General features: G+C 40.5%; 1 long non-coding RNA gene across 4 annotated transcripts in view; it reads right to left on the bottom strand.

Annotated features, from left to right (window-relative positions):
• LOC120565490 overlaps positions 1-23316 on the bottom strand; it is a 174163-nt gene that overhangs the window by 21157 nt on the left and 129690 nt on the right. The gene's annotated exons all lie outside the window — the stretch shown is intronic.

The following is a 23316-nucleotide window of genomic DNA, read 5'->3' as shown; positions in this document are numbered from 1 at the left end:
CCAACACACACCAACACACACACACACACACACACACACACACACCGTGCAAGTAATGCCAACTTGGCCAAAAAAATAGCTTGTTCTCTTTTTAGCACACATGCAGACATCCATGTATGCATATATGGATGCACCACACACACCTAACAGGGTGTGCAGTGTGATCATCATATTTGGAGCTATATTTGGCCTCCTGCAGGATCTCCAATTGACAAATGTACTTTAAATATACATTTTACATTGTCTTCCACCTGTTGATAAGGTTTTATGACCCCATGACGCCTTGTTTTATCAATATCAACAACGACACGGTCAATCACTAAATTGAGATTTCATTTCAGTTATGAGAAAAGAGCTTTCTATATGTTGATTATACAGTTTAACTAATCCTTCAGAATTACCGGTGTACTACAAAACATTTTGACACCTACATGTTGAACAGAACAGTTTATTATATTAAGTCAGATTATAGTTACATGTTTTTTGCAGTATTTCACGGCTTCTTCCGAACTGCAGTATTACCATACATTGTTACACACACACACACACACACACACACACACACACACACACACACACACACACACACACACACACACACACACACACACACACACACAGTCTATTTGCTCATAAGCTCAGCTATCTAACTCTGTCTTTACACAGCCTGGTTAAACATTAACTGGGAGCCTTTCTCGTCCCTCCAGTGCTGTCTTTGGTATGTATGGAGTATGTAAGAGCGGGAGGAGTCGGGTAATCAGGTTGATGACACTTCCTTTGAAGCCTGGAGGAAATGAGTAGCCATTTTTTCTTTATTATTGAGTTGTTTATTGGTTGCATTTGGTCGTTACGAAGAGAGATACAAGATGTTGGTAGAGCCTTTTCCACCATTTAACTGTTTATATGCACATATATTAATGAATCAGAGTCACAATATCTCTTGTGTGAAAATTCTCAGTGCCTTGCTCAAGAACACTTTAGCAGGGCAACTGGGGACACAGTTTCAACCTGTATCCTTTAGCTGAATTACAGTCTCTAAAACCACTTGATGCCCTGGTATGGTTTTGTCATTTGTAGGGCATAAAGGGACTTACTCATACAGACACATAACCGCACGCAGAGATCCTAAGAAACACACAACATACACACATACATAAACACACAGCCACACAAACACACTGCTCCTAAGGACCCAGGGAAGCAGTTGGGATGGACCCAGCACTCAGAGCCACTCAAAGCCAATCAAAGATGATGATAGCTCAGACATTTACACCATCCATCCGCTGCCCCTGTCACTCGCATAGAAAAGAAATGTCTTCAGGTGATCGCCACCATCGTTAACACATCACTCACACAAGGAGGGAAAGAAAAAAGAGAGAGGGAGGGCATAAAGAAAAGAAATGTGGATTCATAGAATTCAAAGTAGAAAACGTTGCATCATGGTTATACGTTTTGCACCTTTCTGCTGCTTCAACCAATGTGCAGGAAGCTTTAAGCCCTTATCTGACATAGTGCTCAAAAGACACTGAGGTATGGGTGCTCGACGCAGCGGTCCCGGGTGCGACTCCGACCTGCAGCCCTTTGCTGCATGTCATTCCCCCTATTTCTCCCCTTTCATGTCTTCTGCTGTCCTATCAAAATAAATGTTGAAAATGTCCAAAAAGATATTAAAAAAAATAAAAAAAAGACACTGAGCCACAATGAAGAACAAGTTTAGTTAAATAAGTGAACAGTTAACATAAGTGTCATTATTCAGCTTGACTCTAATTATCTCACTCCTTAACTTAAGGAGCTGTTTTGTTTCTCTCAATAATTTAAAGTGTTTTAGCATCTAATAGAGAAGCATTATGATCCAAGGTCTGTATTTCCATTTTAGAAAAGATTAGTTAGATTATCATACCAGACGTACAATAATGAGCTCAGAGTATTTAATTTTTTTAAAGATTATTTTTTGGGGCATTTTTTCAGGCCTTTATTTGTATAGGACAGTTTAGACTTGAAAGGGGAGAGAGAAGGGGAAATGACATGTAGCAAAGGGCCGCAGGTCGGAGCCGAACCCCCGGCCGCTGCGTCGAGGAGTAAACATCTATGTGTGGGTGCCCACTCTACCAGGTGAGCTAACCAGGTGCCCAAGCTCATAGTATTTCAAGTTTATTGTTTAAAGTTTTTAAGATTAGTTTTGGGGCTTTTATGGCCGTTAATTGACAGGATAGCTTCAAGACAAGGAAGGGGAGAGAGAGGGGGACGACATGCAGCAAAGGGCCGCGGGTCGGACTCAAACCCAGGCCGCTGCCAAGGACTCCGCCTACACAGGGAACACAAGGTGAGCTAGAGGTTGCCCCAGTAATTTGTTTTTGGTGTTAATATTTTTGTATCAGTCATCAAAAACTATTTCCTGGCAGTCTACTATGGAGCTAAATCAGGGCCAAATGTTTTGTTAATTTGAAAAAAATATATATAGTTGAAAAACTAAAGCTTGAAATTGAAAATTTAAGTTTTGGTCAAAACTTGGAAAAAATAAAACCATGTATTCAAACTAAAAATAAGTGTACCAATTTTTCTTTCAGTTTGAATAAAATTTAGATTCAATTCTGGAATTATTTTGAATAAATTATAAATTTTTCACTTTTATATTTCTTTTCAGTTTCACATTTCATGTTTTCAGATTCAAAACTTATTTTTTTTTACGGCTTCAAATCTTTTTTTTTCGGTTTCAAATCTTTTTTTTTTCGGTTTCAGATCTGTTTTTCACTTTCAGATCATTTTTTTTCGGTTTCAGACTTTTGGCCCTGATTTTGCATAGGGGGCGTGGCTTCAACTCAGAGGGGCGTGGCATTATGAGTGACAGCCTAACAAAGAAGGCTCCTCTCCTCTGTCATGTTGCCTTCAGGAAATGGTGTTACTGTGAGAACTATGACTGAATGCTTTCTATCCACTATATATATGTGCTTTTTACTTAACAAACTGATACCAGTGACAAAGTTCCATTTAAAAAATTATTTTGGACAACACATGGTACCAATTACACTATAAGAGCAATAAACTGTGCCAGATTTTGCAGTTCAGCAGGAAAGCAGGAAAAACCCCAGCTAGTGTGAAGCTAACGTTAGTTAATGCTAACTTTAGTGCTAGCGATGCTTGAATGCCAGCTTTGTCCAGCTGTCCACCTATTTTCCCTTTATGTGTTAATCACAAAAAAAATGCCACTGCGGAGATAATGTCGCAAAGTATCTATTCAAAAATGCTAATATCTTTCACATGTCTTACCTGTGGGCTTGTGCCAGTGAATACTGTGGTGCTATAAGCGGTACGTAAGTGGGAGAGAGTCATTGTTCCTGCTGAACTGCACAATCTGGCACAGTTTATTGCTCTTATAGTGTAATTGGTACCATGTGTTGTCCAAAACTATTTTTGAAATGGAACTTTGTCACTGGTATCAGTTTGTTAAGTAAAAATCACATGTATATAGTGGATAGAAAGCATTCAGTCATAGTTCTCACAACAAACACCATTTCCTGAAGGCAACATGACTGAGGCAGATCTTCTGCCTTCTTTGTTAGGCTGTCACTCATAATGCCACCGCCCCCCTGAGTTGAAGCCACGCCCCCCGCAAAATCAGGGCCAAAAGTCTGAAACCGAAAAAAATGATCTGAAAGTGAAAAACAGATCTGAAACCGAAAAAAGATTTGAAAACGAAAAAAATTTGAAACCGTAAAAAAAATAAGTTTTGAATCTAAAAACATGAAATGTGGAACTGAAAAGAAATATAAAAGTGAAAAATGAAAATTTATAATTTATTCAAAATAATTCCAGAATTGAATCTAAATTTTATTCAAACTGAAAGAAAAATTGGTACACTTATTTTTAGTTTGAATACATGGTTTTATTTTTTCCAAGTTTTGACCAAAACTTAAATTTTCAATTTCAAGCTTTAGTTTTTCAACTATATATATTTTTTTCAAATTAACAAAACATTTGGCCCTGATTTAGCTCCATAGTCTACCTGCATAAATAGTCATTTCAAACAGACAATTGGATTTTTCAGAATGCTAGTATTAGTAACATATTACAAGTTTCTAATTTTGATATATTAACAATAAAACTTCTCAGAGTTGTATAATGTATCTTTGAAACCCTGGAAGAACCCCATGCTTACCACAAGCCTCTTTCAAATTTTGAAAACACCCCGGTTGAGATCCAGGTTAAAAAAAGATTAAAATAAAATTTGTGCAACTATGACGACTAGAAGGCATGCAAACCCGGGTACATATGATTTATCATCTTTACAGCGAGGTTATTCAGGTGTTATGTTTTAAGTGCAAAATACTTTTTGGTGCACCTTCTTCCTCTCAAAGTACATTGTCCACCACGTCAGGGAGTGACAGACTCACTACATTTCCCAGAATGCCTCACAGCAACATGCAAGAAAGGGGCATACATATCTTGCATTCAGCAGCCTGACAAAGCAATAGATCAGAGTGATAACACAGTGACAGAAAGAGTTTTTTTTTAGAAAATTCGGAATGGATAGAAGTGAGGAGTTTCATCACAGAGGTGAGAAAGTTATGTTTCTGAGGTAAGGACAGCTGTAGTGGTGAGCTTAGTCACACACACACACACACACACACACACACACACACACACACACACACACACACACACACACACACACACACACACACACACACACACACACACACACACACACAGAAAGCACAACTGTGTCCATGCTCACTGATACTCAAACACATTTTCCCAACGGTTGAAGACTTTTTAATAAACTTTTAATGACCACTCCAAGAACACGCACTGTCCTCTGAGTACTGCCACACACACACACATACACACACACACGCACGCACGCACGCACGCACGCACACACACACACACGCACACACACACACACACACACACGGTCCTGTCAGGGCTAACTAAGCGGAGTGGTGGGCAGGGCAGCGTTTGGATTGGCTGGACAGGGGTTGCCGGGGGTTACGGTGGATTTGGTGGACCACCTGCTGAGACTCAGCCGCCAACTGACTAAAAACATTTACATCAGAAACCACCCAGGATAGAGACAGAGAGAGAGAGACACACAGAGGGGTTGGGGGGGAAGGAAGTTAAGAAAGTTTTTACTAAATATTTTTCATGTAAACAAGAATCATCACTGCTGTAAACTGCTCTGATAACCACAGTTTCCTTTTCCTCTTACCAGAAATGAAATGACATAAATGCAGCCTCACTGGCCTTTAAACACAAATAATTAATGTCAGAAGAATAAAAATAATGCCCACGTCATCCACCCCACAGAAAATGCTAGAAACCTTTTTTATTTATTTTTTATTTTGCTGTTTTTGTAGCACAGAGGACAGTCGTGGTAGACATGAGTTACCAGTTCTACAGTATGTGAGAGTGAGGGGACTGCACCTGCACCAGGAGTGGCAGTGGAGGACCTCTGTGTTTCATGGTGTACAACTACTTCCCAATGCCCGGAGTGTTCAAGGTGTCCATGTGAGTCTAACCCCAGCCAGAGCTGTTTATGTGCATGGAGAGAGTTTGGCCCACAGTCAAGGCAAATACAATTGACAATAGCACAAAAAACATTGGTGAGCGTTGGACCTCGGCTGGGCCAGAATTAATTTTTTGTTTTTTGGGTGTCCGACCAGCACTGGTCCTGTACCCGCTTGTGTCATACATAATTCCTGAAAACATAACTGTACTCACTCTGGATGGTTTGAACTGTCCGCTTAGAGCCAGAGGGATGTGAATTCATTGTCCAGTATGTACATTTAGTCATGTACTCTACTCATTTCCATATTTCAACTACATTATACTTGTACTGCATCACCGTTTAGGAGGCAAATATAATACAATACAGCATTTTTTTTGTCATTTATTAGTCAGCACAGTTCATAGTTACTTCTTAGATTAAGTTTTATATGTAAAAAGATATGATCGGTTTATAAAATATAATTAAACTATCCAAAGGTCTGTAAAGTAGTTGAAAAGTATATATAAGCTTCACACTAACCGGCTACAATATTAAATGCTGCTTAAATGATCAATGCTTCGGTAATAATAAGCCAACATTTAGTCTGTTACTGTACTTTTGCCTAAGTCAAATGTAGCGCTGTAGCCTTTTACTTTTACAGTGTGTTATTGCTACTTTTATTTTAGAGAAATAAATGAAAATACTTCTTTAACCACTGCTTTTTAGGAAAGTAAAACCAACTTGAAAGTACTTTCTAGGAGAGTTAAATCCAATTAAAGATAAAGAAAGATAAATGCAAGTTAAACTAACTCACTTTAGATTGTAGTAGAGTACTTTACATTGTGGTATTGATTAATTTGCTTTACTTTGAATTTCTTAGGGGATGCTTAGCTTTTCTTTCATTTTCCAAAGATGGTTTGGATACTATGAAAGACCCGTTGAATATGAATATGACTGGAAAGAATCATCATCACACTAAAGGAATGGAAATGAACATCAGGGCAACTGAACTGCAAAAAATCCTATTACAACAAAGAGTAATTCAGAGTCAGATATTCCAACACTCATAATCAGCTTAATTTCAGTATCAGCGATTGAAAAGGTTCTGGTACCACAACTGTTTCAGATGCAGAGCTTAGCAGTGGCCCATGCCCTCCAAAAACATTTATTCCCCCTCCTCATCCTCTCATGTATAAGGGCCAGGGCCCATATGGGGGCCTGGACCTACTCTCTCTCAGGTCGTGTGTGTGTGTGTGTGTGTGTGTGTGTGTGTGTGTGTGTGTGTGTGTGTGTGTGTGCGTGTGTGTGTGTGTGTTTGGGGAGGGTGCGTGGGTGCGTGCGTGCGACCCGCAAACTGACCTCCTCAAACTTCAAACTGAATACTTCTGGCAGTTACCACGACGACGGAGCTCTCCAAGCCTTATCCTACTTACTGAGACGAGACGAGACGAGGAGCGAGGAGGAGGAGGGTGAGGAGAGCAGGAGCGAGAAAGTAAAGAAAGAAGAGAAAGACAGAACAGCGTGGACAGAGAGAAAGAGAGAGACACACACACACACAACAGTAAAGAGAGAGGGGGGGGGAGAGCGGCGGGGGAGGCAGAGGGAGGGCAGCCTGGCAGAAAGCGAGACTTGCTGCTGTTGCATCTCTGTGTTTTCCATGAGTAGACAGTTTACTGGGAGATTATTCACAGTCTGGTATTTAACCTTATTAGGCCACTGCTCCCATTACAGACGTCCCCTCCCATCATCCGCGGCCACAGTGAGGCTGTTTGCTTTGTTTGTTTCTAGATTTTATTTTTCCCCTCTTCTCTTTGTACTGTGTATATAAAAAAAACTTTTGTTCAAGGCACATTGTGTCCTTTCCGCTATTGCAAAGTGGGAAAAACTTATTTTTGGCATCCGGAAGTAAAAGTCCTGCTCATTTTCTGCACAGACAATGTTAGGTGACAGGCAGTTGGAGCACTTCCCGAAGCTTGGATGAACGTAAAACTCTCTCTCTGGTTGTCTCATCACTACAAAAGATGAGCAATTGTGATTGAAAATATTTTATCTGTATCTTTTCTTATGCATTTCAGTAAGAACCTTACAATCACAGAACTTAAATTTCGGCTACAGCGAGCTGAAACTAAAACGTTTACTATCAGATTCTGGACCAATATGTTGTTTGTAATTGCCTTCCAGAATGACACATGCAGTTTAAGTGTTTTCTGATCGGACACTGCTATGGTTAAGTTTGGTTTAGGCACAAAAACAAAATGGTTGTTGTTGGGGAAACATTGTTGTATTGGTTAAAATAACTACTCGGCTAAGGTCGGGGAGAGATGGTGGTCATGGTTAACGGACATCAGCATTCACTGTCAGTAGACGAAGGAAAGCGAACAACAGTTAAAGTCCAGTGTTTGTTAATGCATTCATCCAACCACCCTGACCTCCTTCATCTGTGGACTTTGTCGCTCTATAACATTGTCGTGATTCTGTCGTTTTCCCTGGGACAACAAAATCTCATTCTAGATGAAGGATGTAACTGTAATGACAAAGTGTTTTAACCCTCCTGTTATCCTTGGGTCAAATTTGACCCATTTTCTATTTTTTTTTTTAACCAAATAAAAAAAAAAATTGAATAACGTGGATACATACAACGCTCTTCACATGTAAAAAATGTTATCAGTTCACTACTTTCATTGAATTTGGGTGTTTTATTCAATTTTATAGTATTTAAATTTTTTTTTATAAAAGAACGTTGAAAAAATTGCCAAGAATGTCAGAAAAAGCTTCAAAATCGTGGGGAAAACCCCACAAAAACGTCAAAGGTGCAGAAAAAAAAAGATCGGAAAAAGTGAACAAAATGTTGAAAATTTTGGCCCAGAATAACAAAAAGTTCCATGGTCGACGGGAAGACAACACAGGGATTAAAATAATACAGCTCCATTTCTGTCTTCCTCCATGTTCCAGGCTAATGGGTATTGTAGAATTTAGAGCTATTCGAATACCAAACTGACAGGGAAAAAATATTTCTCCGAAAAAAAGTTGAAAGTTTCAAATGATGGCCACAACATTAACCTATTGTACTGTTTTTATTAGGAAGACTACCTGATTTCTACGTTGAGGAAAGCTGAGAATATCATTAAAAGAAAACTTTGAAATAAAAATTGATAGTAACATTTTTAAAAACACGCCACAAGATCCAGTCGAGCTTAGTGTTAGTTTATCCTTGAATGCACATTTCAACTTTTGTCTTTTATATAAGTGACGTTTGTTAGATCATTTACAGCTCGTCGTGATCTCTTGTTTTTGTATGAAGTTTGAACTTTTTCAGGCTGCACTTCTTCACAAGCTGTGAACTACTTAGTATATGGCATTTTACTGCTAATAGCTTCCTTCAAGTGCCATAGGGACCTCCCTCCATGCTGCTAAATATCCTGTAGGCCCGTTAAAAAACATGGCCAGAGGGCCATTCCTGCTTACAGAGATTCACACACAGCAAGAGTCCTAACAAGACTAAGTAAGTGTGTGTGAGACAGAGACATGGAAAGACAGAGTTAAGGAAACAATATCTATCATCATCACACAGTGTGTTTGTGTGTGTGTGTGTGTGTGTGTGTGTGTGTGTGTGTGTGTGTGTGTGTGTGTGTGTATGCAATTGTAAATGTTTGACTGTGTGCATTAGCCTTGAGAAGAGCAATTCAGAGAGATCTGATGGAAGGAGACTCAAAATCAATAGTGTCCATGTTTGTGTCCCCAGGCTAGCTGTCACTCACCAGCCCGGAGACTCAAGTGATTGATCCATCTCTGCTTTAATCTGTGCTCAACAGCCTCACCTGGCTCGTTCCCAAGGCCACACACAGACACACACACACACACACACACACACACACACACACACACACACACACACACACACACACACACACACACACACACACAGACGATCCAAACCCTCTCAGTACTGGGACAGTTGGCAGCAGTAAATGTCCCCTCTGTCCCAGTACTGCCAGTGTTGTTGACTCACTACACACATGGACAGGGACATAAAACTAAAAGATGGAAAAGAGACAGCATTGTTTACAGTGTCTTTTCTTGTCCTATCCTTCACTCTTCTGTCCAGTAATATCATGTCTCGTCCTATCACATCCTTGCCCTTCGCTGTCCAATAATGTCCTGTTTTTTTGTGTCCAGTCTTCTCCTATAAGCCCCTTTTGTCCCGTCTTGTCCTATCATGCAGTGTCCCGTTCTGTCTTAGCCTACATATGACACCCAGTCCTGATCTGCCGCTTCATGCCCTATATCCTGTTCTGTCCCTGCCCTTTTCTGCCATGTCCTATCATGAACAGCCCTTCCCTGTCCTGTAATGTCCTGATCCATTATTTCCTGTCTTTTTCTTTCACATAACATACTGTCCTGCCCAGTCTTGTTCTTTTCTTGCCATGTCCAGTCCAGTTTTATCTTGTCCTGTCCTATCATAACCATTCCTTTCATGTCCTGTCTTGTCCGGATCTATTCTGTACTGTCTTTTTCATATAAACTGTCCTATTCTGTAACGTCACGTCCTGACTTGTCCAACTTTTTCCTTTCCTAATGAGTCCAGTCTACTCCTGTCCTGTCCTGTTCAGTCTCATATTTATATTTCTGTCCCTATACTGTATATGTTTGCAACGACAATGTACAAACCAATGTACTTGCTAAATTGCGCTTTCAAGATGAAGGATGCTAACAGAATTTTGTATTAAACCTTTTCTCCTTCAACAAAAAGACCTGACAGGCCGCTGAAAAGCTTCAAATCAAACATCCTCTCCCACATTAACCTTCTCCTCACCTCATTCAAATAAAAGTGTGAGTGCAGCTTTTATATGTGGAGCCTGTCACACTGTAGCAGCATACTTTTTATAAAGACTTTTCTTTGTGGAATTGGTTGGATAAAATCCTTTATGCGAGTAGGTATCATTAACACATCTGCCTCTTGTTTTTGCGTATTTGCGGCAATTTTTGTTTTACTCTGTTCTTTCATATATTCTTTTTTGGCACAATGTTGCTCTATTTTGATCTATTTTATTCTGCCATGGTCTGTTCTGAAATATTCTTCTCTGTTGTATACTGACATTTGTTAATCACAAAGTTTCTCTTAGCCTACCGATGGCTGTGTTTACGGTTTCTATTTCAATATATTTTGAAGCAAAGTACGGTTTTAACAACCTGGGTCTTATTTGGTAGTTTTGGGCATCATTCCTTACCATTACTATACAATTTTACTCATAATGTTTATTGCCAAAATCTGAGATTAAGTAACAATGACTTTAGTATACAGGAATAATATAAGTGGTGTTTTATCTCGCTTTTATTTTATCTTTTTGTCACTTGTATACAAGTTATTTTATTGATTGTCTTAACATCAAATCTGAAGAGTGTAATCTAATGTGTCCTATGGGGTTACAGTGGGATAGAGATGATGTTCTGAACATAAACTGCAGGCTGTCCAGGCTAACCGTCCTGAGCTCTCCCTCAGGGCTGCCTCTCACGTTTGAGCTCTGTCAGTCGGTAAATCGGTAAATGATCCTGGCTGTCATTTAATCAATATTAACAAGCAGCAGCTGTCACACATCATCGTCTCCCCCGGGGGTCGTTGTCAAGACGCGACATAAAAAATGTGTGTGTGTGTGTGTGTGTGTTTGTGTGTGCGCTTTATTTGATCCATTTTTCATCGGCCTTTATCGTGACAACCACATAAATGAAAATCATACTCTGGTTTCCTGTAGTGTTATGGTCATAGCACAACGGATAATTAGTTATATATTAAACGATAACAACTTACTTTAGTGCATAAATGATAAGTTGATTAATCAATTATAAAATGAATTGCTAATTATTTGGAAAATCAATTATTAAATCATTTATCAAGCAAAGAAGCCAAAACATTTGCTGATTCCAGCTTCTCAAATGTGAGGATTTGATGCTTTTTAAAAAAAAAAAAAAAACTTTTTATCTTCGGGGTTTGGGCAGTTGGTTTGACAAAACAAGCAATTTAAAGACATTGTGGAGTCTTTGGGATTATAGATTGATCAATAAATTGAAAACATAATTGACGGATACATCAATGGTGAAAATAAGAGTTCAGATCACTTTCCCTGATAAATCAGAGCTTGAGTACGTTGAGCACAGTGTTCAAATCTCAAGAAAAGCAGTAAAATAGTCTGTTTTGGACAAAAAGTTGAAGAAAAAAAAAAAACAGTAGAATAAATAAAGTATGGCTTCGAATGGAGTGCAATACATGCATCTCTCACATCTCCACCCTATATGTTGTTTTCTTGCGGTAATTCCGACAGAGCCAACAACAGGAGGGGTTTCAGGATGTTATACTACTGCAGGGGGTATTCCTGTCCTCTTTCCTCCTCTCCTTTCCTTTGTCTTCCTTTCCTCACCTCTCCTAACGTGAGACAGTGAAATCTCATCCAGCCACTCTGCCTGCCCTTATAGCCAGCAGGGAGGGACATGTCATTTCACTTGCGTGCATGTGTGTGTGTCCCTTACTGCGCAACACACAATGACGAGAGCAGAGGGAGGAGGCAGGCGGGGGTGACAGGGCTCTGATCTCTCAGATAGGGAGATAGCCACCTGATTCAAATGGCTCGCTTGTTCCCGGCAGTCACTTGATCGGCGTGTGAACTGACTCCTCTCTTATTTACAATCAAATGCTGCTGCACTGACCTGCCCAACCCAACCTGGGCCAGACCCCTCGCTCTCTCTCTCTGCCCTATATTTTCCATGTCTCTCTCTCTCTCCATCCCGCCACACACACACACACACACACACACACACACACACACACACACACACACACACACACACACACACACACACACACACACACACACACACACACGTGTACTTAGAAACGTGATGGAAACTTCCACAGATGAGGCCAGTTATGATCATGCAATCTTTTGATATATGAGCTCAACTAAAGCTCAAGGTGATTTTGATTTAATTTCACAAAATTAAACATCAATCTATAGCCACTTAATTAAAGCTTCCTTTGGTACACAGGAAGCCATGTTTTACTTTATGAATCGAGCAGCAACAAAAGCAGTTTGTTCTGAGTTAGTTGAGTTTTTTAAAAACAACTACAGTGTAAATCCTTGAAGCAGAATTGGGCTAAAAGCTAAAGATCTCTGTGCACAGTTACGTTCAGGTGCACTATCACTAGCTACAGAAAAAGAAATGTTTATTGGTTTCCCTAAAGAGATTATGTGATTTAAGTGAGACTGAAGATGAAGTCCATAGCATGTGTCCATGTGGGCTGGGCCCTTGAATGTGCATGACACAAAAATTAACAATACTACTACCTAACCAACCAACCATACAGTATACAGGGTAAGGTCAGATCTTAGCGGTATGCTTTGCGCTTATTTAACGTATTGTGCTGTGACGTTCTAATGCAGGAACCAATAAGACTTCTTCTAATCTAATGTAATCTAATTTAATCTAATGTGTTTGAATGGTTTATGACTACACTTAAAATGATAGAAGATTCTGCTGTGCTCCACTGATTTACAGACAATATTACCCTCCCTACTAACAGGATTTACACACTTCATTGTTGACTTTAAAGGGGGAAAAAGGGGAGGGAGGGGATTCAGAAAATAACACATTTTCAAAAATGAAAAGTCTTTATGATACAAAAGTGAGTTCATAACTTGTGGACAATAACAAATGCTCATCTAAAAGTCTCCCAAATGCGCCACTGTCTAAGTCAGGGAGAAACAACTTCAGTCTACTGCATCAGTCTGTCTGTCTGCCTGTCTGTCTGTAACTGTCCTGTCTGATTATCTCTCCCAGTTGGCCCCGAGGGGACACCCACACTGAAAGAGGCCACTCTTCCATTCAACAACAGCTTCTGTCAGAGAGTCGGAGAGAGGGAGACCTCAGAGTCACCAGCTCCAGAATAGCCTGATAGTGACTGATGCAATCAATCGAAATCTACACTACAGTCAACACGATCGACAAGGTTTTACGCTTCGTAAAAGAAGATTGCTCTGCATAGGAGCTGTACAAAAAAACGCAGATGGAAGGGTCCACGCAGTGTTCTTCCAAATTGGTGTTTCATTTTTATCAAAAATACTGACACGATTTGAGCCTAACAATGTCATGAACACCCTGTAGCTGCATTTCAGAGAAGCAGCAGTTTATATACTGCATTAACACACTACTATTACCATAACTGGCTGGCTAATATCAGCCACAGCAGTCTAAGCCAGTCAAAACAGACTCATGTATAATGTCTAAATGAGCTTTACAGATGTGAAATACTGTATAATCTGAAGGATGACAAGATGTCTGATTACATTACGACACTAATTGTGACATTATTATCATCTTAGAGATTAACAGTGCCAGTAAATCGATCGTGTAAAAGCTTTTATGAGCCGTGATGTTAAATGGTTAATAATTAAGTGGGAATTCCTTCTTGACAACAACCCACAGTGGACCCTCCTGCGGATATCAGCTTAGGAAAATGTGTTTGAGTGTTTTTTTTCTGTAGGAGAGTTCACTCGTATTAAGTTATTTGTACTTAAATGTTTGAACAAACTTCAATTTTGGTGGGGAAATACAGCAAAAAGGAAGAAGAATACATCCTGAACACACAATGTTTGGAGTAACCTGTGATCCACACGGTTAGAAACTTAAACATGCTTGTTAAAAATGGTGATTCATTCAGCCAGTATGTAGAATACAATAATAAAACGAGCAGAGGTCCGCGGGTCAGATGAATAATTCATCACTGAAAGAGATATGACATTTCCCCAATGGAGGAATGTAATCTGGGGTGATGTTCTGTGTGTCAACATGATTCGTTATAACAGCCCAGTATTGCAGCACTGAAGGGTCTAAATTCATCAGCAATGTGACACAAAAACATTCGGCAAATGACATTTAGAGGATGCTTTCATCATCATGAGCACGGATGCTTTTATCTGATTCTTGAAGAGAGGAGGAAATAAGTGCAGACTGAGGGGAAACACAAGTGGGGAGTGTTGTCTGGAGGATGAGCTTGGCCTACATATATGTATAGTGTGTGTGTGTGTGTGTGTGTGTGTGTGTGTGTGTGTGTGTGAGAAGCTGAGAGTGCTGTCATGTTGATGTCACTGACAAAGCCTTTGAACAACTCCAGTATCTCTGTGACACTTTGTAATGTAAGCCTACCTTTAAAAACACATTAACACTTTGTCCTGTGGGTTAACACACGTTACCTGATTGTCTGACTGATGGCTGTGGAAATGTAATCTCCTCTAAAACACCTCAAATTCCAAACAAATTTAAATTTGCCTTAATCATTTCTTTAACATATTAGCAGTATTGGCTGGCCTTAAAGTCTGTATAGTAAAAGAAAAGCTTTGATGGTGATAGTCTACACACTTTGTTAAAAGCAGTATATAAGTTTGTAAAGTGATCTTAAATAATCCAATGAAGACATTATCATTATCATCATTGGTACTCTAAGTACTGTAAGTACTGTGAAAGTATTTTAATTTAGTGAGTGTGTCTTAGTCCGTAAAGAGACCATCTAAGCACATTTTCGGCACACTAACAATTCAAAAATATACTTATCGTTTTTAATAATTTTTTTATGTTAATTTCTGTAGTTTGTCACCTTCAACAAAGCTCAGATAGCTGCACAAGAAAATGTTACCACTGCAATACTTTTCTACATATTGGGTTTTTACTAAAGTCAGAAGATAATAAAAAGAAATATTTTAAAATGAAAAAAGGTTGGTTTCGCACTTATTATTATTATTTTTACACATACAACAGGGCGGTCAGTGGGGAAAAGCCAATGTCAACAGTTGTCTTTAACAAATCCAGATTTTTGAATAATCCCATTTGCAACAGTCTCATTTGGATTATAACAATTACAATATATCAAAATCCATACTAGTTATTCATATTCATTATAGTGAAAAAAACACCTGATGTGAATATTAAGATAGATATAGATTGAGTCTTATTGTAAAGACGCACTCACTAACACATGCATACATTCAGTTTCTGCAGCACGCATTCAGAAGGCTCGCGCATGTCCCCGAGGACCAGAAAGTCCCCCCCCCCCCATCCCGCCACACCATTTCTAAAGCTTTTATTCTGAAAAGCGACACACGCAGCACAGGCGAGCAAACTGGGGCTACTGTGTGTACATCCTGCTGTTTGCACAGTATGGGACTGCTGAAATAATAAGCGAGATTTTTTTTTAATGAAAAATTGAAAGTAGTCCACTTTATTCTCCATATTTTCAACGGTTATATTTTATTTGAAATGAGCGTATTTACTGTAGCCTATTGTTATCTCTTTCAGACCCCTCAACATGTGTCTCTACATTTTTACAGCCACTTTTTCTCAACCATTTCAGGATGTAGGATAGGACAATCCCCTCCCCGCTGTCCCCCTCCACGTTTAATGTGCGAGTGTTGTTGGTCAACAGTTGGGTCGGGGGGCCAGGCAGAGGGAGCGAGGGCCGGGAACAATGGACGGTGCTGTTGTGTGCCGGAGTCGGTGGAGGGAGAGAGAGGGAGAGAGAGGGAGAGAGAGGGAGAGAGGCAGGCTGATGACAGAGTGAAAGAGGTTAGTGTCTATGCTGGGAAATGAGACCAGAGGATGGGGGGTTCCTGTGTCTGTTGGCTTGTTAATGATGATTCAGTCCCATCAGCTCAACAGCCTTCTCTATAAAGGAATCTCTGAATGCGGTGCCATCACAAGAAGCATATTTGTAACAGTGAAAGTAGAATTATAAAACGGCATTTTAGATCACAGTGGCTTAAATATAGGCCTAATAGCTTTAACGCCTGCATGTGCAAACATTAAAATCATTCCACATAAAAACAGAATTCATCTCATGTAATGCCTGTTTCTTCTCAGATGTTTCCCTATTTCCTTTTAAACGAGGGAACAAAATCATCAATTGTCTCTCGTTTTTTTGTCCTGGACATCTAAGATGGAGTTAAAGCTATTGAGTTCAGGAGTTCAGGCTATATTGTGTTTGCAATTTTGTTGTCAGACTGTTGTGCAACGAAAAACATTATTTATCTAACGGCTGATTCCAGACGCCGAGAAATCGAGACCTCCCTGATTTAACAAGTGACGGTGGCGGAAATCAAAGCTGTGCACGGGCCGGACGATCAGCTGCAACACCTCACAACAACTGGATCACACCTCGTGATGGGGGTGTGCTTTGTCCAGTCACTGCAGTGTTTAAGAAAGTTCTGTGAATCCAGCAACGATTTTGTGTTTTCAAAAGGCATCCCACCCTTCTCCTCTCCACTCCCCCTCCCCTCTCCTCTCCTCTCCTCTCCTCCCCTCCCGGGTCTGCCAGGCTCCTTGAGCCGGACATGTCAGCCTGGAAACCCGCTGATGTTGTTCCAGACCAGCGACGTGATGCATGGAAGCAGGAACATTGTTGTTCTGCTTCAATGTCTAAAGACATTAAACAAAAAAATCGTAGAAATGCTCTGATAGTGTAGCTATGGGCTGAGCTATTATAGACAAGTAGCCTACTTTAGATTTTCGGTATTACGCACTCACTACTAACACATTCAATTCTGCCATTTTCAGGCTTTATTTTGAGCCGAAAATTGTAATTGATTTTCCTGACAAATGATATCAAGAAGTCGGATTTGGTGTTTTTCTTTTTGCTTACACTGAGTGTGCAAACTACACCCCCGCCTTTGCCCTCTCCCCCTCCTCCCCAGGCCCGAGGAGGGACATCAGTAAACACAGTCTCCAAATTTCCGGACAACAAAGGAGCAGCGGACCGAGCGCCACTTTCACTTGTAGCTGCACGATGGGTTGGTCCCATACAGTCAGTCACCTGTTGCCTCATGCTGCCCGAATGAGCTAGAGCTGAAAATATACAAGAGAATTAGATGTTAAAAAATAAATAAAATAAAAATCATGATGTCTGCATTGTTGATAATTGCCTTTATTTTTTATTTGAATTAGAGACTGTTTGTTTGAACATAAAAGCCCCCTCGTGCCTTTTCAAATTCAATCTGTTAAAATGTCCTGCTGAAGGCTGAAAAGCCTGTGTCCTCTCCTCACTTGCATTTGTTTTCAATGACCATATAGCCTGTGAGTAGATCTCCTGAATCGGAGATGCATTGTCCTCTTCCCAACAGCAGCCAGCAGGCTCAGCAGCCAGCACAGCCAGCCAAGCGTTTGACATTATTAAATCATAAAGAGATGCTGATCTGGTAGCATTGTTGTGAAGGAAAAAAGGCCAATTAGCGTGTCGTTATACTGTCATTATGACTGTATTAACTCGAATTAGTTATAAGACAATGTGCACATTGACACTTGCATTTTATATGGACTATAGGGAAAATTAGTCTTCACATTGAAATATAGCACGCGAAAATCCGTGATTATAACAGCAATTGGTTTTTCAATATCACTATTTAATCACTCGTATAGAGGGCCTAAACATAAAATAAAGATTTAATATAGGCCTATATTATGGAGTACAGAGAAAGAATATTAAAATACTAATAAATTAACAAAACATTTTAAAACAACAGTGGGGTTGGGTTTTTTAATCAATTACAAATAAACTAAGTGGCCTAAAAGAGAAATAATATTATGCTACTTAAACATTGTGGAGTAAGAGCAGCTTTTTCTTTTGAGCTCAACTGATTTATTAGTGACCGAGTTCTTTTCATTGCAGAGATCAGATCGGCTTTAGCGCAGAGCTGAAGGGTCTACCCTGGCAGGCTACAGTACAACAACAGGCCTTATATTGTTGTTTGTCGCCTCCTCTCAGAGAAACCCCCCCCCCCATCCGTCTCTCTTCTTCCTCCTCTCTCTTGCACTTTCTCGTGGCTAATCTCTTCAAGAAGCAAACTAGTACAACAATATGTTATCAGAGGACTGGAAACTATCAATAAACTCTTTTAGAACTGTTAACACAAGTCATCTTTTACACCTACGAGACATTGTTCACCATCACACGTAAAAAAACACTAACTGTTTTTCATTTTGTCTGGTGGGAACCTAAATAGTACACAAGCCTATATCGGCCGTTAGTGGGTACTGTGTAAAGAGTGAATGCCAAACAAGAAAGAAATACTCAATTAAAATGTTAAATAAAAGTATGGAAGTAGCTGGAAATGTAGCCTAAAAAGTCTTTTACATAATGTAACCAATGTTGAAGCTGGTGCAGGTGTTGCTGAGTCTAACAGTTTGTAGCCTATACTGTCAGACAGTAGCCTAAGTTATAGTTACATTAACAACAAAAGAGAACACAACTTTTTTTTTTTTTTTTTGGGGGGGGGTGTCGAGAGTTGTTGATCCGCTGTAACCGTGCATTCCTTTAATGATGGCGCTCTATAAAGCTGTCAGCATCAATGAGCAGAAATGATAAACGGAGCTCGAGCCGCTGGTGACGTGGTGGCGGAGGAGAGGGGGGGGAGGGGGGGGGGAAGAAGGAAGGGGTGGTGAGTGTTGCAGAGGCCTCGAGCCTCTGAGAATGCAGGCCGAGAGCAGCGCGAGGCTGATGGCATGCTGGTCTGTGTCAGTGTGTGGTCCTATTCAATGGAAGTGAGTGAGTGTGAGAGTGTGTGTGTGTGTGTGTGTGTGTGTGTGTGTGTGTGTGTGTGTGTGTCTGTGTGCGCGCGAGTGTGGGTGGGTGGGTGGGTGGGTGAGGGAGTGAGAGAGAGAGAGAGAGAGAGAGAGAGAGAGAGAGAGCCCTCTCCACACACACAACGCCCGCTTCCCTTCCCTGCACCTGCGCTAGATCAGCAGGCTACTGGCTGCCATTCAGTCCCTCTGCACTCCACACACGTGCGCGCGCCTACACGCGCGCGCGCGCGCACACACACACACACACACACACACACACAGCTCTCTGCTCTGACAGTTTTGCTATTCACCCATTCTTTCTCTGTGAGAAAAGCAGAGTCAGAGATGTTCGGCAATCTTTAAAAAAAACTTCTGGGTTGCAGAATCAAACATAAACACCGTTTGGTTGATATTTTAGAGGTTTCCAGTTGTATTCGCTCAGCGTGGGCCTTATGGGAAGGCTACATTCACTTTACTAACGTTCCTTTCCTTTGACTTGCATCCTCATGAGACCAAATCATTAATTTATCAGGCCCATGTGTCAAAGCCTGCAGCTACGTTAAAAGGCCCAATCTACTCTTATTTGGCCATACAAATCAGACATGGCCTTATTACCATAACGGAATAATTCCTGAAAAATGAGGAAAACATTATTTATATTGTAAAATTAATAAAATACATGTCTGTGTGTTTGCATGTTGTAAAAACAGATATCTAACTGCCTCAGGTAATATCGATTTGCTGTCGTTGGAAGACCTGTCAGTCAGGGAGTGAACACAAGCCTGTGTGTCTCTGATGACAACGAATGGCGTAAAATGGGTAAATGAATGATTTTGAAAATATAGGCTACCATTTTCTTCTGAAGGCTACTGTTATTTTGTAATCATAGAGGTGATTATTAATAGGCCTATACATTTCAAATAGGCTGGCTAACTGTTCAAACAGGCATTATTTTGGGTTTTTCGTTATGCCAATTGAATTAATTGGCTGCCACAGAAGACCAAATATTTCTAATGTAAACTAACCAACGGAAACACATTAGGACCATAGGAGCGCTTCATGTGTGGGTGACGTCATGCCCCCGCCTCCTTATTATCCGCAAGTGGTGAAAAAGGAAAGTGGCTCTCGTGGGATTACAGGCCACTAAACTCGTTTTGTTTGTGTGTGTGTGTGTGTGTGTGCGGGTGAGGGGGGGTCATCTGACCTAATTTTAAAAATCATATAATCTCAACAACAAACATAGGATTTGGAAAGGGGCCATCTTAACTTTTTTTTAAATGATAGCCTTTCATTTAATTAATTTTATTATTATGTCACTTTTGATGAGGCCTTGCCTCTAACTTGTTTCAAATGGTTCATGACGTGCTGTGACCGAGCCAGACCCTACAATAACATTTGTTATTTTATCATATAGGCTACATTATAACATGTAGCCTATGATCTATAACACTGCCTACAATAACAAGACACGTAAAGTGTAACCGTAGGCTACGAAATGTAACATTTAAATGTTGTACTAACGGCCACTATAGAAACAGCCCGAGCTCCAGATATAAACACGCGCCAGGTTATAGATAACATCTGGGAGCTTTTTTTGTTTTTTTAAAGCGGGGGCAAAAAAAAAAAGAAAAGAAAAAAAAAAAAAGCAGAGGCGCGCGCTTACCACCTGTTGCAGTCCAAATATCCTCGAGCTGCGACAGCCAGACTCTGCACGCGAGAAACAGAAGGGGAGACGGATGGATGGATGGATGAAGGGATGGATGAATGGACGGATGGGTAGATAGGCTACATGGATGGATGGGTGGGTGGGTGGATGAAAGGATGTAGGGGAACACCTTGACCGGGCCTCCTACCTTCTATATCACACAAAACACACCTGGTTGTCTGCGTTGTAAAAGCCTGAATGGAAATTTAAGGAAGACCAGATTTTTTATTTTTTTTAAATAACAAATCAGAAAAATCAGACTGTGGCCTTTTTTATAACATTTATTTTTAACAAAGTATAATAGGTAGAAAAAGTCACAGTGGCTTCTGTCCCTGTCGACGCATTATCACCGTACGAGGTGTAACATTTTAGACACTGGATTCCGTGTTTGACCGTCAGCGCTGGCTGTGCAGCGCCTTTATTTAATGTTTGAACAGGAGCGCCAGTGAGTTTAAAGCGCCTCTGAGATTAAATCACATTTTGGAAAGCACAAGGGCTAAATGCGGGCTAATATTTTTCTACTGAGATAGCGCGATACCAGTGTTTTCAGAGTGAACATTTACCGTGTCCTACTTTGTGACTGTTTGGCCTCACTCACATGGGAAGAGACGGTTTTATGTTAAGGCATGGTTTTCCCAAGAAAATACAAAGAAAGAGTGGACACGTACAGCATGGATGTGTTTAACTGTGTTTAAGTAGGCCAAAAACCTACTCTCCAAATGGAAAGTTAAGAAAGGGGCATACAGGCCTATCAAATAGCCTACAACACCATACAAGTGTAAAGTACTTTGCCTAAGGATTTGCTTGCAGTTTTAAAAGAAGCCTGGGCCTCCTGATTGTGTCAACATGCAATCTTTACAGGCGTCACAAAAAGGCTACAGCTTTTTATTATTACTCCAGAAAATACAAGTTAAGCATCAAATAGCCTACATCAAGTATTCTCTCCATTCAAAAAGCTTTCCAACCACATCAAAGGTGCAGCGCCCAGCCGGGAAAATTAATAATTTCGCGGGGCCTTCAGGGGCCCGGTGTTCATGGCAAGAAAAAAAAATGAGACTTTAATGTGTCTACTCATCCGACCTTTTAAAAACAACTTATTTATCACCGGTGTTCTCGGCTATTACAACCAATTCAGCTGCTCGGATCAATAATTAACGGGGCAACCAACGATCTCTTGACCTCTTAAAGGCCCGGCTGAGAGAGAGAGAGAGAGAGAGAGAGAGAGAGAGAGAGAGAGAGAGAGAGAGAGAGAGAGAGAGAGAGAGAGGACGGCTAAATACCGAGGGGCCTCTTCAAATATTCATCTGCCGGTTAATGTGAGCTCCGCTCCCCCGGGACCCAGCCTGCAAGACACAACGGCCCTAATCTACCTCGCTGTGTGTGTACACACACACACACACACACACACACACACACACACACACACACACACACACACACACAAAACCGTTAGTTAAATTCAGAGCAAGCAGTTAGCTCATCATAAGGATTAATATTATAAGGAGGGGGGTGGGGGGGGATCAGCCTGCTGGCTGAGAGATGCATGGGAACATTTTGGAACCGGTTCCGTGAGGCAGGGGTGGTGGTGGTGGTGGTGTGGAGTCACCGGAGAGCTTGAACCGTGAGAACCGTGGTTAACGGAAAACAGCAGGGACCGTTTGATTAAACATTAAATTAAAATGGCCACATCCGAGACTTTATATAGAGCCATTACATTGCGGGAGAAAGGCCATCCCGACTGGTCCCGCTCGCCTGGCTCCTTTCAAGAGGGCTCACCTTCAATTTAGACCTAATTGAACATTTAGGCTGATAAGCTGCAGCTTCATGATTTGGAGAAACGCGTCCAAAAGGTAGCCCACCTTATTAGTTAAACCAAACATCAAGAGGAACCGTTACAACATGACAAAAAAGACTCTGAGCTCATGGGATTAGGTTGTTGTAAATACTCATAAATATCCAGATATGCTGGTGTCACAGTCAAGTGCCATTAGGAAATTAAAATCCACCAATGACAGAAATCCTCCTGTCGGTTAACACAAACCTATAATAACTACGAATGAGGAAATACATCTGGTTTATAAACAAGATATGTAATTATTCTTCCCTCAGTCTCCTGTTCCATTCAAAAACTGGCCAACAATACCAACAGGTCTACAAAATAATATATATTATGCAGTATTAAATTAGGCTAATTAAAATGGAAAGACATTCTAAAATGCAGCTTGGGCCTCAACAGCAGCTTATTGAGGATTTTTTGTTGTTGTTGTTGTTTTATAATAGAAGAGGAGAAATAACAGTCTGGGGATGTCTGTGGAAAAATCTTCCCTCTTTTTAGGAAACAGGCAACAAACTTTGGCTTGAAGGAGCCGTCCGCAGGCACTAGAAAATAGAAACCACGACGCACAAGCTTTGTTATTGGATCAGGGGATTTTTCAAAAGAAGCAAAAAAACTGTTATTTGTGTTAGCTGATGTCTAATATTTATATGCATGATGTAAAAAGTCAGTGTTACATTTACAGTGAATAGC

Source organism: Perca fluviatilis, chromosome 9, assembly GCF_010015445.1.
Source record: "Perca fluviatilis chromosome 9, GENO_Pfluv_1.0, whole genome shotgun sequence".
Lineage (NCBI taxonomy): Eukaryota > Metazoa > Chordata > Actinopteri > Perciformes > Percidae > Perca > Perca fluviatilis.
Note: the sequence above shows the minus strand (reverse complement) of the source record. Positions and strands in the feature narration are given on the sequence as shown.